This window comes from Pinus tabuliformis, chromosome 1_2, assembly GCF_031772625.1.
Source record: "Pinus tabuliformis cultivar Carrire ecotype Pingquan chromosome 1_2, CPIR1, whole genome shotgun sequence".
Classification (NCBI taxonomy): domain Eukaryota; kingdom Viridiplantae; phylum Streptophyta; class Pinopsida; order Pinales; family Pinaceae; genus Pinus; species Pinus tabuliformis.
In genome coordinates, this window is record NC_142298.1 from 979,637,874 (window position 1) to 979,656,241 (window position 18,368).

At 33.2% G+C, this 18,368-nt stretch overlaps 1 long non-coding RNA gene across 1 annotated transcript; it reads left to right on the top strand.

Moving 5' to 3' along the window:
* The first annotated feature begins 1,825 nt into the window (after positions 1-1,825).
* LOC149209283 (uncharacterized) lies at positions 1,826-16,746 on the top strand. The gene is made up of 2 exons (XR_016252205.1): positions 1,826-2,034; positions 16,584-16,746. It is a non-coding gene; the product is annotated as an uncharacterized LOC149209283 (long non-coding RNA).
* Positions 16,747-18,368: the final 1,622 nt, after the last annotated feature.

An 18,368-nucleotide genomic window follows, 5' to 3' on the forward strand; every position in this document is an offset into this window, starting at 1 on the left:
ATCAATGAAAACAATATGAACAAGAAGAAGACAAATCAATGGCACATAATAAGTTTTCTCGGGGAAATCCACAACTCAAAACCCCACATATATGAATTACATTAAATCAGAAATATGAGTGAAGATACAAAGCTTGCGCTGATAAGAACAATTCCGCACAAGTATGCTCAACTCTCTACCTCACAAGCCCCTTATTAGCCAACGCTTAGCCAATTTCGACTTCCTGCCAAGCCCCTATTTCCTTGCAGAATTCCTAGGATGAATAACCCGTATTTAAAGGGAATTCATGCTTCCAAAACTGTGCAATCTAAACATAGGTCCTTCTCTAATTGCATGCATGATATTTACAACTCAATAAATCATACAAATGATAGCACACTATCCTTGCACTCTAGTCTCAACTGATTCTTTCTTTGAACTGACATCCATGAGTTTCTCATCGGGTAATCTTCAGTTAACTGGAGTAACACTTGTGGAGGCACTAGTGCACCAACTGACTATTAGTCTTCTATTAATTCCACAAATAGTTAGAACTAATTTAACTGACCATAAATCTGTAAATTGAATTAATCTAATTACAACTCAAATAAACTCATCCTGGACCCCTAAAATTTAGGGAGAACATATACATGGCTACAGAAAGAATTCGAACTCGAAATTTCTAAGCTAATTAAGTTAATTAAACTTAATTAACTATTTACAAGTTGCTATGAGAATAGAATTCGATTTTAATTCTCAGTTTAATTCAAGGACAAACTAAACTCGAATTTCTTATTGCCATTTCTCAATAATGAGTATGGGATTTTCTCTAGGAATATTTGGAGACTTATGTTTCTATGTTACCTTATTGATCCTATGTGGATTTTGGTGTGCACTTATTTTTGGATTGGATTATGGTAGGATAGATCCATGGAGAGAAGTGTAGTGATAGTTTGATAAGTTGGTATATTAGCTTATTGGTGCTATTATAGACCTTAGTTGGATTTAGGAAGCTTTTTGCTTTGGTGGAGTCAAAATGCCCCAACTTGGGGTTGACCCACTGCTTAGAGTATTAGAGTAGTGTGGTCTATGGATGTGCAACATTTGAGGTCTGCAACCAATTGGTTCCATTTCTATAAGATAAGCATTATTATTGTATTTTGTTTTATATATTTTCTCTATGTTTATATAATGATTGCATAATTTTCTAATTCACATGTGTTATATGCATGAGAAATATGTTATTTAATATCATGTCATAGTGTCATGGGCGCACATGAAAAACATATATATTAACATTCTAGTTACTAAAAAAGACCTAGACGACATGGTTATTCATGATATCATAAGTATATGAACCATAATTAAAAGAAGAATTTGGAAACAATATTTATTGGAGGTAGTAATGCATCCCAATGGACGGCTAAAGGCATTAAAAAATGGTATCAGAGTGAAGGTTAGAGAACTTGGGATGTATGGGCTATAAATTTCCTTCAAACAAAAAGTTGTAGGTAACATGCTATAGATTCAAAGCTCCTCAAGGAAAGGAAATGGGAAAAATTAAAAAAAATGAAGACATATGAGATATGATCAAATCCAATTGGTAAGTGAGTTATCAGAGATTTGTATTGGGAAGCTATTTGTATGCTCGCAGGGGAGAAGAAAAATCAGAAGGCTGAAGCCCTTCTTGCAAAAGTCTGTGAGCTTAATCCTTTCATAGGAGACCCCCATGTTCTTCTTACTCAAATATACAATTCCCAAGGGAGGTATGATGAAGCAGAGAAGGACGTAGAGACAACACTAAGGCTAATGTTAGAGTGGGGTACAACTTGGGACAAAAGGATGTCATGGGAAGGGTGGGTTGCATGGACAAGGGTGCTGCTGGCGAAGGCCAAGGAGAAATCGTGGCCTCGCATCGCTTGGGGACTCTTGAATTTAGGCCTTGTGAAGTAAGGCTAGAAGGCCAAGGAGAAATGGTGGCCTCACACCACTTAGGGAATCTTGAATTTAGGCCTTGTGAAGTCAGGTTAGAATTTCAGATATTAGTATAATACTGTAGGTTAGAATTTTATTTCACTTAAATATGGTGTTTGATAATAAGCCTAGTTCAAACATTTTGATGCAATTGACTCAAAACATATATGCATGTTATGTATTATTTCATAAATACCAAGTTATGTATTTTGATATGTATTTAAAAGGACTTAAGATTTAAACTTAAATTTCTAATTAAGGTTGATGTTCGGTAGATTTAAGATTTAGATGAATTGATTTTAATTAATAAATATAAAAGGTTGATTGATTTTAATTTACAATTGTGATAAAGTGATAGATAAATTTAGATTTAGGATTTAAATGAAAAACCATATGTTTGGTAGATTTAAGATTTAGATGAAAAACGAGATGTTTGGTAGATTTAAGATTTAGATGAATTGATTTTAATTAATAAATATAAAAGATTGATTGATTTTAATTTACAATTCTAATAAAGTGATAGATAGATTTAGATTTAGGATTTAAATGAAAAACCATATGTTTGGTAATTTAAGATTTAGATGAATTGATTTTAAATTATATATATATATATATATATATATATATATATATATATATATATATATATATATATATATATATATATATATATATATATATATCTGTTTACATTTGCAATAAAGTGATAGATAAATTTAGATTTAAGATTTAGATGAATTAGTTTTAGTTTATAAATATACAAGAATGATTGATTTTAGTTTACAATCTGATAAATTGATAGATAAATTTAACATGAAAATAGATGAATTTTAATTTATTATTATATTTTTATTTGCTTTATAATAATTAAAAGATTAAATTTCATGTTTTCTAATTAAACTTAGATATATAAATTTATAATTATAATAAATTGATAAACAAATTCAAAGCTAAAATAAATTAATTTTAATTTATTATTATATTTCTATTTGCTTAATTTTAATTTATTATTACGTTTCTATTTTATTTAGAAAATTAAATCTCAATGTTTTTAGTTATTATTATTATTATTGAACAATGTTTTTTTTATTAATTAAACTTAGGTTTGTGTAAGCTTTATCTCCTTCACCCTATGATGTGAAGCACCTTATTTCTTTCCATTTTTAGAAAGAGTATTTGTTTGTACATCCATGTCTTATGTATATTCAGATATGAAGTTCATTCCTATAATGGAAATGTTGAATTTATATTGTTATGTATATTCAGATATGAAGTTCATTCTTATGATGGAAATGTTGAATTTATATTTTTATGTATATTCAGATATGAAGTTCATTCGATAATGGAAATATTGAATTTATATTTTAAAATTTTCTTCAATATGTGATGCAGCAAGATAATATGAACCACTTTGGTTTTCTATGCATGGATTCAACGTACTATAATCCAAATGCTATATGCCAATTGTCTTTCATATATTTTTGTTTCCATTTCATTTATCATGAAAACTTTAATTTCATTTTTGTTTCCATTTCATTTTGTTGTAGGCACTTTAGTTGTTGATTGCATTTTAGATTTCACAAATATCTCTCATCATTTTTCTTATTTTGTGCACGTTATTCTTTGTATTTTTTCTATTTATCTTTATCATGTTTATTATTTTAAATTATTACTAACTATTATATTTATATAGATAAAATAGCTAAGTGTTGATTGTAAAGCTAGCACAAGAATAGAGGTAGGAACTGAAAAACAATTTGGAAACCTTGATTTCATTAATTGGATAGTGTTTAATTTTTTATTTTTTAAAGAATAACAATGTTGTAAACCCTATTCCAAAATAGAGCATGCCTATAGACTTAATTGGGTATTCCACATATTGTGTGTCACTTACATTTATTTAATGGTAGAAGAAAGGGTTCCCTTTGCATTTTATCTCAATGTGCAAATTTCAATAGTGAGATGAACATTCTCTTTCACCTTGACTGCAAAAAGATAGCATTTAAGGTAGTTCACAAGGGTTTCCCAACTTAAGCCTTTCATGCCAAAAATCTTTGTCGTATTTAAGATTCAAACAACTAAAAGTAAGTTGCTAAAAGGATGTCTTATCATAAAAAAAAATACTTGCACTTCATTGAAAACATAGAATATCTAAAACCAACGATGTTTTATTCATTAATTTTACTGATTGAAAATACTGCTAATATTTATTTTGAAATCATTCTATCTACAATATCCTCTCATATTCCCTTTTCATTGTTGCCTCAATAATCCACCTTTCTGCTCACTCTTTTCTCCTTGATATTTCTTCCTTTATTTAATTGATTCGTACACATTCTGCTTGTAATTTTGAGCATTTTCTGTAAACGTTGGTTAAAATTGTAAAAAACGAAGTCATTCACTTTCAAGCTAGGTGAATGCTATAGTTTCCGGAAAGAGAGAGACTAATAACACAAGAGACATGGTCATATACCAGGAAATGAGAAGAGAGGAGATTTTCCTTTTCACAACCTCACCTCTTAACACATTATTTACAAACAAATGAGTTGTTTTGTTCACATGATAGTAACATTAGTTGCTAGAATGATAGTTACTATAACTAGCGTTTTTTTCAAATTTCATTTGTGATCCACGAATACTGTCCAAAGTGAGTCAAGTGAGGCTTGTTGGATATTTATATATGATTCACTAGAAACCCAACAAGCTCCAAATGATGAACTCCCAATGAGCTAGACGTTTGATGAAAATATGTATTTGGCGAACAAGATGACTATATTAACACTTTTATTCTTAAAATGAGATTTTTATGATTAGAACTGATTTGAATTTATTTTATGGATTCATCCCTTTTAGGAATTCATCAATTATTATTTCCAACATTTAAAATTATCAAGTTCAATTTCTATAACGACACTTATCCTAAAGATGAACCACACTAAATAGTTCTAAATAAATGTCAACAATAGTAGTAATCTCAATAGAATAGATGCAAATAAATTACAAATTTTCATTTTTAATTTCATTAACACCAATCTTACACAAAAATCTTGCAAAGAAGTTTCTTTCAAGCTTCCAAATTTTTGTTTGCTCGTCTTTATAAAAGATCGAACTTCTTGATGCCATACGTCAACATATGGTCACATAGTTACTAGACAAAACATTTTAGTCCATAACTAACATTCCTTGAAATAAATAGGACAATAATATGTTGTTGTTTACAACAATAGTGTGATGATTTTTTCCAACTTGGGAGGGTTTTTTATCGAAAATAATAGAAATCATGTTCGATATTCTTCAAACATATGTTGTAAAGTATGAATTGATGATTTTTTTTAATTGCTAAATTTTTTTCAATCTTATGGAGCTAAATATGACTATAAAATGGACATTTAAAAAAAAAAATCATCATTTTGTTTCTTTCCTTTTTTCTTTTAAACTTGAGTTCACTTTCATCGAGGAATATATAGCTACTATTTGCAAGTGAACTTTTGTAGCCTCATTACATTAAAAGTCCTCACTGCTTCTCCAAACTAAAGCTCTTTGATTTATAATCTCTTTTCACTCCTCTTTTAAACCTCAGTCCACCTCGAGCTACCATTTGTAAGTGAAGCCTCACTCTCATCAAAAGTATCTATTCATTGTCCAAAGTCAAATCTCTCTTTTTGATAAGCTCTCTTCACCCCTAGCTACCAAGTATCCTTGGAATATATCATTTATCTAATAATAATAACAGATGTGGTTACAATTGTATTTGCAATCATGATTTAGTTTATGAAGTCCTAAACCTAGGCAAATTAACTAAGTTTGGAGATTTTATTCTGAATTTAAACTTGTAGAAACCATTGTCTTAAAAATAATTTTAGGAGTTTAATTTCATAAGTTCTTTTCTCACTCTATCTCATAAGATATATATATATATATATATATATATATATATATATATATATATATATATATATATACCCTATATGACCACTACTTACATTGTACATATTATGTTGTGGGTGGTGAGACAAGATGTGTTGGACCTGTGTGCCTATGCCCAAGTGTAGGTAAGTATTTTGGAGGCTTGGTTGCACATTTGTTTGTGTGTATTTTGGGAGCTTGTGTGACTATGTTTATGTGTTTTGAGGCTATATTACCTATGCAATTTTAGATCAATGAACCTTTGTGCTAAAAGGCCAATGAGCCTAGCTATGTAAATGTGTATTCACACTCACATTAATAAAAATACACTACTACTATAGACCAAGTTAGACAAGAGAAATGGGGAGGTAAAAATCTATCAGTGGGAAAGCAGGCTAAGCGTTAAGTGATGGGCTTAAGTATAAGGGGCTAAGGCATTATTAAAATGATCCAAAAGTGAAAGGTGCACATGTTTTTATCCTAAAGTAGGAAAAATGGCTTCAAAGGGAACATTAATATAAAATGTGGAGAGCTTAATGTAATTTCCATAATTTTCTTCCATTATTCTCATGGATTGTGACTACTATGACTGTAGAATTTCCTATAGATTCACAAGCTCATGCAATTTACTAAAGCACATGACAAGAATCTACTTCTACTTTCAACCAGCGGAGGCTAATAGATCGATGAAAACAATATGAACAAGAAGAAGACAAATCAATGGCACATAACACAATAAGTTTTCCTGGGGAAAGCCACAACTCAAAACCCCACCTATCTATATTATATTAAATTAGAAATATCAGTAAAGATACAAATCTTGTTCTCACAAGAACAATTCTGCATAATTATGCTCAACTCTCTGCCTCACAAGCTCGTTATTAGCCAACACTTAGCCAATTTTAATTGCCTACCAAACCCCTATTTCCTTGCATAATGCCTAGGATTAATAGCCCGTATTTAAAGGGAATTCATGCTTCCAAAACTGAGAAATTCAAACATAGGTCCTTCTCTGATTTCATGCGTGATATTTACAACTTAATAAATCATACAACTGATAGTACACTGTCCCTGCACTTGATTCACAACCGGGTCTCTCTTTGAACTGACATGCATGTGTTTCTCATGATGGAATCTTTAGTTAACTCGAGTAACACTTGTGGATGCACCAATATGCCAACTGATTGTTAGTCCTTTATTAGTTCCACAAATAGTTAGAACTAATTTAACTAACCATAATTTAGTACACTGAATTAACCTAACTACAAATAAACTCATCCCGGACCCCTAAAATTTAGGGAGAACATTTACATGACTACAGAAAGACTTCCAACTCGAAATTTCTAAGATAATTAAGCTAATTAAACTTAATTAACTATTTACAAGTTTCTATGAGAATAGAATTCGATTTTAATTCTCAGTTTAATTCAAGGACAAATTAAACTGGAATTTTGTGTTGCCATTTCTCAACACTCCCTCTCAACAAGAAAGGGATTATCTGCTACCCTGAACCTTTCTCTGTGGAACTCGAATTTACATCTTGACAATGCCTTTGTCAAAATGTCAGTATCTTTCTCCTCCATGGGAATTTACTCTAAAAACATGATCTGCCTCAATACACAATATTTGAGATGATGATAGTGGATATCAATGTGCTTGGACCTATCATGAAAACCTAGATTTTCAGATAGTTTGATACAACTCTGATTACTGCAGTAAATCATTTTTGGATCCATCTGCTAACCACACACACCCACCAGGATCTTCCTCATCTAGATGGCCTCACATGTTGCATGACTTGTAGCCATGTATTTTGCCTCTGCTGAACTGAGTGCAATCGGTCTTTGTTTCCTACTGTATGAGGAAATTGTTGCTGACCCATTACTGAAAATCCCTCCTAATTTTATCTTCCTGTCGGATGGAGTCCCTGCCCAATATTCATCGTGAAGCCTTGAAGCTTCACTCCCTCTCTTCGTCTATACCATAATATATACTGATAAGTTCCCCTGAGGTATCTCAATACATGCTTTGTCACCTTCCAATACAGCTTGGTAGGCCTAACCATCACTTGACTAAGATGGTTAACTACATAGCATAAATATGGTCATGTGTTCACCAAGTACATGAGTTGACCCACAAGCAGTCTATAAAGAGTAGCTTCAACTACCTCTCCCAAAGTAGCATCCTCCTTCCTCTAGTTACCAGCTAGAGGAATCAGCATAGGCTTGCAACTCTCCATGTGGAACCTCCTGAGTATCTCATTGACATACTTTCCTTAAGACACTAACAACTCCCCATCACCCTGCCATACTTCCATGCCCATAAAGTAATGCATGAGAACCAATTCCGTCATATCAAACTCTCTTTCAAGGTCCTCCTTGCAAGATGAGACCAGTTGATCATCACCTATCAGTATGAGATCATCAACATAAAGTAAAATTATCAACAGTTTACCTTCCACCACTATGTGGTACAGGTTCACATCCATTTCACTCTTCGTGAATCCCAACCCAGTGAAGTAGCTATCTATCTTGGTGTACCAAGCATGAGGTGCTTGCTTCAGACCATACAATGCTCTTTTGAGCTAACACACATGCGACTCACGGTCGAAGGTTTCAAAACCTCTAGGCTTCTCTATGTACACCTCTTCCTCAATCATCTCATTAAGGAAGGATGTCTTTACATCCATCTGATCCATATTCCACCCCATCTGCACTGATAGTGCCAATATAGATTTGATCAATGAGTACCTTACAATAGGAGAAAATGTCTCATCATAGTCAATCCCCTCTACCTATGAAAATCCACAGGCCACAAATATAGCCTTATGCTTCTCCACACTACCATTTTAAGCTTTCTTTACCTTGTAAAGCCAATGAGAGCTCATGACGGAATTATCCTACCGTCTCAAGACCACATCCCAAACACTCTTACGAACTATGGAGTCATACTCGTCCCCCATGAAATCAACCCAAACTGGCTGCTACACTGCTTCCTCAAAGGAAGATGGCTCTATCAGAACACATCCTCTCATAAGAGTCATGTATCCAGTGTACCTGTCAAGTGACCTCCTCTATCTGCGCTGCGATGTGAGTTCTCCCACATTCTCTCTAATATCCGACAACAATCTATATGCCTCTCTAGTGCATTTTCTCCCATCTCTAGAAGACTCTGCTTGAGTGGATGTCTCCACTCTCGGATCCTCTACATGGGGCTACTCCACATCAGTTTGAGGCTCCTTAACCTTAGGAGCTTAAAGCTCCTCAACTGAATATAGCCGAAGCTCCCTCTCAAGGGAAACTAGCATGGCCTTCTCCTGATCGACTCTGACATCCCTCCAAACCACTGTCATCCTACTGGTCGGCAATTATACCCGATAGTTGTGAGGTGTATCAGTGTACTCCAAAAATACCCCCAACTCTATTGTCGGCTCAAGCCTCTTCCATGCATCTTTGGTCACATGGAAATATATCGATGACCCAAAAATCTTGAAGTGACCAAAATCTAGCCTCTTATTGAAATAAGCCTCCTTTGGTGCCTTCATCCCAAGAATCCGATGTGCACTATGGTTCTGAACATAAACTGTTGTGTTGCATGCCTCAGCCAACAAGTGTAGTGGTAGGCCCTGATATTGCAACATTTCCCTCGTTGCCCCTACTATGCTTATGTTCTTCCTCTTGGCCACCCTATTCTGCTGAGGGTTATGGGGTGCCATCAACTCCCATTGAATCTCTTCCACTACACAGAAGTTCTTAAAATTGTTTGAGACATACTCACCATTGTTATCACTCCATAGAGCTTTCACCTTATTTCCCAACTCTTTCTCAACCAATGTTTTAAATTCACAAAACTTTGAGAAAGTTTAATCCTTCTTCTACATGAAAAATATCTAGCATTTTTGAGAAAAGTCATCAACAAATATAACATAATACCTGTGTTTGTCTGTGGATGCTATCGAAAATGGTCCACATGCATATGAATGGACTCATTCTAGAATAGCCTTTGCTCGATTGTCTCTGTCGTGAAAGGAAGACTTGGTGTATTTAGCCAAAGTACACCCCTTTCATGTATCAACATGCTCTAGCGTACCTTTGGGTGAACTGGTTGGGATCTGTGGCATGATCTTCAAAGCCCCATGATGCAAGTGACCCAATTGTGTGTGCCACAACTTGCCAACATCTCAGCTCTGCACCATATATGCTTTCATGCTCAAAGAAACACCATCCTCTACCTCCAACTTATAGAGATTCTTCACCTGAATCCCTATCTCCTTTACTTGACCTGTGGCTATGTGTTGAAGGAATGCCTTTCCTTTCGAGAAGATCACATCATAGCCTCTATCATCAAGCATGGAAATGGATACCAAGTTCTTCTTCAGCCCAGGCACATACATAACATTATTCAAGGTGAGTGGAACCCCATGCTCCATTTGAAAAGTAACCATGCCCAATCCAGTAGCACTATACCTCCCATCATCACCAATCTCGATATGCTTATGAATATATTTCTCCTCCAAGTCACTGAATAAATCCTTGTCACCAATCATGTGGAATGAAGCTCCATTGTATAAGTACCATACACATCCCATCATTAATGATACAATGCATGCAATGAGGGAAATGTCCAATTCGAATTGAGAGGCCAAAGCCTCACCCACCGCTCCTCCTGAGGACTTCTTCTTGGACTTCTTTGAGTGGGAAATTTGTAGCAAAATGGCCCAGCTCATGACAATGAAAGCATTTCACTTTCATCATCTCTTTCTTCTTATCTCCATGGAAATAATCTAATTTGGAATGGGACACTTTCCCTTCCCCTTCTTTGCGTCAATATCTAACGCATAATTCTCTTCATCATCAGTCTTTGATGAAGAGCCATCCTTGGTGTTCCTCTTGATCTCCTCCTGCATCAAATTCGACCATAGTTATTCCCAATCTGACAGCTTCTCCCAACCATTGAAAGGCTCTTGATAAATATGCCAACCCTTTGGGTGTCCCGGAAGAGCAAGAATCACCATATCATCCTCGACAACTGTGATTCCAACACTTCCAAGTTCATCGCGACATTGAGTGAACTTGGTCAGGTATTTTGGAATAGTTTCGCCTTCATTTTTATTTTTTGAAGTTTGTCCTTTGGTGCCAATTTCCTTTGGTCATTGTTGTTCTAATACAAGTTCGTCAATGCTTTCCACATAACATAGAAAGTTTCCTTTCCATGAAGACTCCAGACAATGTGGTCTTGAACTCCATCAAGGATTATCTGCCTTGCCTTTTCCACACACTTCTTCCATTCGACCAGTTTCTATGCATATGATGCTGCTGGTTTAGGAATGTCTTGATAAATGAATTCCTTCAAGCCATTATCCTCCAACACAACCCCCATTCTATCCCTCCAGGCTATACAATTCGAGCTGCCTTCTAAGGCATACTCAAGCCACAAATTGTGGAATGCCATCTAAAGTATGTATTGCAAATTCGAATTGCATCTGTACCCAAAACTCAGAACTTCTAAATGTCCTCTAGGATATTGAATTCAACTTTGATACCATGTAGAATTTCATATAGATTCACAAGCTCATGCAATTTACTAAAGAACATGACAAGAATCTACTTCTACTTTCAACCAACGGAAGCTAATATATTGATGAAAACAATATGAACAAGAAGAATACAAATCAATGGCACATAACACAATAAGTTTTCCTGGGGAAATCCACAACTTAAAACCCCACCTATCTATATTACATTAAATCAGAAATATGAGTGAAGATACAAAGCTTGTTATCATAAGAACAATTCTGCACAAGTATTCTCAACTCTCTACCTCACAAGCCCCTTATTAGCCAACACTTAGCCAATTTTGACTTCCTGCCAAGCCCCTATTCCCTTGCAAAATTCCTCGGATGAATAGCCTATATTTAAAGGGAATTTATGCTTCCAAAACTGTGCAATCCAAACATAGGTCCTTCTCTGATTGCATGCATGATATTTACAACTCAATAAATCATACAAATGATAGTACACTATCCTTGCACTCTAGTCTCAACTGGTTCTTTCTTTTAACTGACATCCATGATTTTCTCATCAGGGAATCTTTAGTTAACTGGAGTAACACTTGTGGATGCACCAGTGCAAGAACTGACTGTTAGTACTCTATTAGTTCCACAAACATTTAGAACTACTTTAACTGACCATAAATCTATAAACTGAATTAATCTAATTACAACTCAAATAAACTCATCCCGGACCCCTAAAATTTAGGGAGAACATATACATGACTACATAACGAATTCGAACTCGAAGTTTCTAAGCTAATTGAGTTAATTAAACTTGATTAACTATTTACAAGTTGCTATGAGAATAGAATTCGATTTTAATTCTCAGTTTAATTCAAGGACAAACTAAACTGGAATTTCTTGTTGCCATTTCTCAACAATGAGTATGGGATTTTCTCTAGGGATATTTGGAGACTTATGTTTCTATGTTACCCTATTGATCTTATGTGGATTTTTGTGTGCACTTCTGTTTGGATTGGATTATGGTAGGATAGATCCCTGGAGAGAAGTGTAGTGATAGTTTGATAAGTTGGTATATTAGCTTATTGGTACTATTATGGACCTTAGCTGGATTTAGGAAGCCTTTTGCTTTGGTGGAGTCAAAATGCCCCAACTTGGGGTTGACCCACTACTTAGAGTATTAGAGTAGTGTGGTCTATGGATATGTGGAACATTTGAGGTCTGCAACCAATTGGTTCCATTTCTACAAGATAAGTGTTATTATTGTATTTTATTTTATATATTTTCTCTATGTTTATATAATGATTGCATAATTTTCTAATTCACATGTGTTATATGCATGAGAAATATGTTATTTAATATCATGTTATAGTGTCATGGGTGCACATGAAAAACATATATATCAACATTCTAGTTACTAAAAAAGACCAAGTCGACATGGTTATTCATGATATCATAACTATATGAACCATAATTAAAAGAAGAATTTGGAAACAATATTTATTGGAGGTAGTAATGCATCCCAATGGACGGCTAATGGCATTACAAAATGGTATCAAAGTGAAGGTTAGAGAACTTAGGATGTATGGGCTATAAATTTCCTTCAAACAAAAAGTTGTAGGTAACATGCTATAGATTCGACAAAGCTCCTCAAGGAAAGGAAATGGGAAAAAAAAATTGAAAACATATGAGATATGATCAAATCCAATTGGTAAGTGAGTTGTCAGAAGCATATATTTCAAAAATCTATAGCTATAGATTGGTGCTATTAGGGACAAATTTCAAAGGTTTGGAATTGAACATGAAAGGAAGGTTTCAAATTGAGGTGAAATCCCCAATGTTGGGGAAATTGAGCGGAGAAAAGTTTCTCAAAATAATGAATGAATAGGTGTAAGAAGAAAAGTGATAAGTGCAAGTCAAGATTCAGTGAGGAAGTGGGTTAAATGGTATAGTGGAGTTACACATTTCATGCAGATGAAAATTCTGGAAAAAATGGGCTTTATTAACATAATTAAAAAATAGATAATTTTTTTGAATTTTTCACTAATGACATTAGAAATGAGGTAGCAATGCTAAGTGGAAACTAAATTTAACATGTAGAGTTTGCATGCATCAGTATAGGGTGAATTTGGAATGGAGGGATTGTGTTATTGATTAGACACATCCAAGCTTGAAATCAATATAAGCCATTATATTGAAGGAATATCCACCATCATTAGATTAATCAGATGTGGGGTAATGTGATATTGGGTGCACATATCTAGGTCCAATCCAATCCAAACCATTAGATCATTATCACACTTTTCTAATGGATCTATAGGAGATCACATACCTCATTAAGAGGTGGGCACATATAAACGTGCTATGTAAGTCCATTGTTGAATCAAGTTAATCGTAGTGATAAAATCTATGAAAGGTAAGTGATATGGTTATGTTTTAAGTAGCTCTCTGCCCAATAGAGATTTTGGACCATTTATCTATACCAAGTCTCAATTGTTAGATCCCATGATCATGCAAGTTGTGATCCCGGGGATAAAGGTAGGGAATGGACCCCACATGTCATTATAGATAGTGAGAGGGAGCTAGGTGGATTGGTGGACCATGAGGTGGGACCCTCCCATCTTATTGAATATTAGGAAGTTTCCAAGTCACCACACAACCTAGGTGGGGCCAAAAGAGAGAGAAATTAGGCATCAAATTTGTTGCATATGTGCCAAATGGCTAAGGAAAAGCATGCATGCTCGGTTTATGTCCAAATGCAACTAAGGGGTATATATACTCTACTTATCATTTATTAAGGCCATAATGCATAGATACAATGTCCACATACCTATTATTAGTTGTAGATGATTTAAACCAATTCAATTTCCTACAATAGCCAAAAAGCTCAATAATTTCTCATATTTTTATGATGTTTTTTAGGTCAAACCTAGAGGACATTTTTTAGGGCCTAAAAAATATTTTAGATGATGAAAAAATAGGATCCCATGTGTGTGAAAACATACAATCCCATCCAAATCAAATGAAATATCTCATTTCCAATGAGATATCACATTTCCAATGAGATATCACATTTTCTAAATGGAGTTATTATGAGAGAGTTATGCCTAAAATAGTGACTCGGAAATTGAGGCACCAATATACTTCTACAAGATATAACTCCTGTACTAGAACTCAGGTTGGGACATAGAAGTAGTCAATATAAATCTCTTAGATAATATAATGCAACCATGGAGTTAGATTTGAAATATGGGCATATAGATTCTCAACAAATTCACAAGATGTTATAGTAGTATAGGAGGAAATTGGCAAAATAGACCATAACTTTTAGCCTAAAGCTCATATTGGAAAATGAGAAGTCAATAGAGTTATTAAGGAGAAGCCATGTATCAATCCATAATTCTAAGTTGAGATATAAATTTTTTAGGGGGTGGAAATGAGGTGTCTTGTGGCCAATAAGAGTGATTGAAAATAAGGATTAGGAGTATGGAATATGCTCAAGGGTCCTATAGCCATGAAGAGGAAGGAAGAGGAATGAATGTCAACATATGTAATGCTAAAATATAATCAAATGGGCATGGAAAGTCCATATCAAATAATAGAGAGTTGGTGGATACCACGAAGAGTCTCGAGGTGGACGTGCTCAAATATAAGGTTGATAATAAAATGTTGAGCAAGGCCCAATAGGAGAAACATTGCATTAATACTCAAATTTTGGAAATCTTAGGTTATTTGTAGATGAAAATAGACAAGGGATGTGATCCAAGGCATGAAGAGGAACACAACCCTCAATTCAAGAGACAGGATGCCAAAAGTTCAAGGCATTCTAGTAGTGTTGTTAGACATCAACAACACTCACTAAAAAATTCAACCAAGATGGATTATGTTTCTTTATATTCTAAAAATAGCCCAAGCATATCGCTAATCATATTTAAGGGGGGAGACCTAAATTGGATGAATTTATAGGAGATCTTAGGAAGATTTAGCCTCTAACATTTGATTGTGATCATAAGAAGGGTGAAGAAATAGAATCTTAGTTGTTTTGGATGAGGAAGTATCTCCAACTATACAACTACTCATCCAACTTGTTGGATTGATTTGCATTTTTTCATTTGCATGGAAAGACATCAATGTGGTGGGACCAAATCCAACAAATTCAAGCACTTAGATGATAAGAGAATATCATAGAATCGATTCAAGAGGTACTTTTAGAAAATATATTTTTCTAAACATTACTATAATAGAAAGATGCAATATTTATTTAAAATCAAGCTTGGGAGCATGACCATGGAGGATTATGAAAGTAAATTCCTTGAATTGTATGTTTGTTTTACTAAAGATGAGAAGGTTAAAATACAAATGTTTTTATGTGGTTTATCATCATTTTACAATGACAAAATTAAATCTTATGGGTCAAACAACTTGGAGGAAGATATAAGGAAGGAAAATTATCTTTCTCAATAAAAAACCTAGATGTTTGGCGGATTTTGTTGATCAGATGTTCAATTTTCAGGACTCCCTGTTTGAGAACACTAATGGAATTGCAAATACAAAGGGGATGCATGGACTACTCTGTGGCCTAGGGAAATCAAGCCTGGGCTTTGGATAAATTCCATTTCTTGAATGGGGGCTCTCTATACTTTGATTTTAAGGGAGGAGAAACTGTTCGAGAGGGAAGAAGGGAAAATAAAGAATGGAGAAGTGAAGAATAAGAAGAGGGTTTTTGAAGAAATAGAGCTTGTGATCCCCCTTGTGTTTGATCACTGCAGGGATGTTCTAAATCCATTAGATCAGGTGACTTCCATAGATTTGTATTGGGAAGCTATTTGTATGCCCGCTGGGGAGAAGAACAATCAGAAAGCTGAAGCCCTTCTTGCAAAAGTTTGTGAGCTTAATCCTTTCATGGGAGACCCCCATGTTCTTCTTGCTCAGATATACAATTCCCAAGGGAGGTATGACGAAGCAAAGAAGGAAGCAGAGACAGCACTGAGGCTAATGTTAGAGTGGGGTACAACTTGGGACAAAAGGATGTCATGGGAAGGGTGGGTTGCATGGACAAGAGTGCTGCTGGCAAAGGCCAAGGAGAAATTGTGGCCTCACTCCGCTTGGGGACTCTTGACTTTAGGCCTTGTGAAGTAAGGCTAGAAGGCCAAGGAGAAATGGTTGCCTCACACTGCTTGGTGACTCTTGAATTTAGGCCTTGTGAAGTCAGGCTAGAATTTCAGATATTAGTATAATACTGTAGGTTAGAATTTTATTTCACTTAAATATGTTGTTTGATAATAAGCCTAGTGCAAACATTTTGATGCAATTGACTCAAAACATATATGCATGTTATGTATTATTTCATAAATACCAAGTTATGTATTTTGATATGTATTTAAAAAGACTTAAGATTTAAGGTTAAATTTCTGGTTAAGGTTGCTAGATTTAAGATTTAAGGTGAATTAATTTTAATTAACAAATATAAAAGATTAGTTGATTTTAATTTACAATTGTGATAAAGTGATAGATAAATTTAGATTTAGGATTTAAATGAAAAACCTGTTTGGTAGATTTAAGATTTAGATGAATTGATTTTAATTAATAAATATAAAAGATTGATTGATCCTAATTTACAATTGTGATAAAGTGATAGATAAATTTAGATTTAGGATTTAAATGAAAAACGAGATGTTTGGTAGATTTTAGATGAATTGATTTTAATTAATAAATATAAAAGATTGATTGATTTTAATTTACAATTGTGATAAAGTGACAGATAAATTTAGATTTAGGATTTAAATGAAAAACCACATGTTTGGTAGATTTAAGATTTAGATAAAAAGTCAGATTTTTGGTAGATTTAAGATTTAGATGAATTAATTTTAATTAATAAATATAAAAGATTGGTTGATTTTAATTTACAATTGTGATAAAGTGATATAAATTTAGATTAGGATTTAAATGAAAATCCATATGTTTGGTAGATTTAAGATTTAGATGAAAAACCAGATGTTTGGTAGATTTAGGATTTAGATGAGATAATTTTAATTAATAAATATTAAAGATTAATTGATTCTAATTACAATTACAATAAAGTGATAGATAAATTTAGATTTAAGATTTAGATAAATTGGCTTTAATTTATAAATATAAAATATTGATTAATTTTAGTTTAGAATTGAGATAAATTGATAAATAAATTTAAAATGAAAATAGATGAATTTTAGTTTATTATTGTATTTTTATTTGCTTTATAATAATTAAAAAATCAAATTTCATGTTTTCTAATGAAACTTAGAAATATATAAATTTATAATTTATAACAATAATAAATTGATAAACAAATTCAAAACTAAAATACATAAATTTTAATTTATTATTATGTTTCTATTTGATTAATTTTAATATATTATTATGTTTCTATTTGCTTTAGAAAATTAAATCTCAATGTTTTTAGTTTTTTTTTAATTGAACATTGTTTTTTTTATTAATTAAACTTAGTTTTGTGTAAGCTATATCTCCTTCACTCTATGATGTGAATCACCTTCTTTCTTTCTATTCTTAGAAAGAGTATTTGCGTGTACACCCATGTCTTATGTATATTCAGATATGAAGTTCACTTCTATGATGGAAACACTGAATTTATATTTTTATGTATATTCAAATATGAAGTTCATTCCTATGATGGAAATACTCAATTTATATTTTTAAATATTTTTCAATATGTGATGTAGAAGGATAAGATGAACCACTTTCGTTTTCTATTCATGGATTCAACATACTGAAATCCAAGTGCTGTATGTCAATTGTCTTTCATGTATTTTTGTTTCCATTTCATTTTGTTGTAGGCACTTTAGTTGTTGATTTCATTTTAGATTTCACAAATATCTCTCATCATTTTGCTTATTTTGTACATGTTATTCTATTTTTTATATATATCACATTTTGTTAGTATTAATAAATTCTTTGTATTTTTTATTTATTTATATTTATATTTATCATGTTTATTATT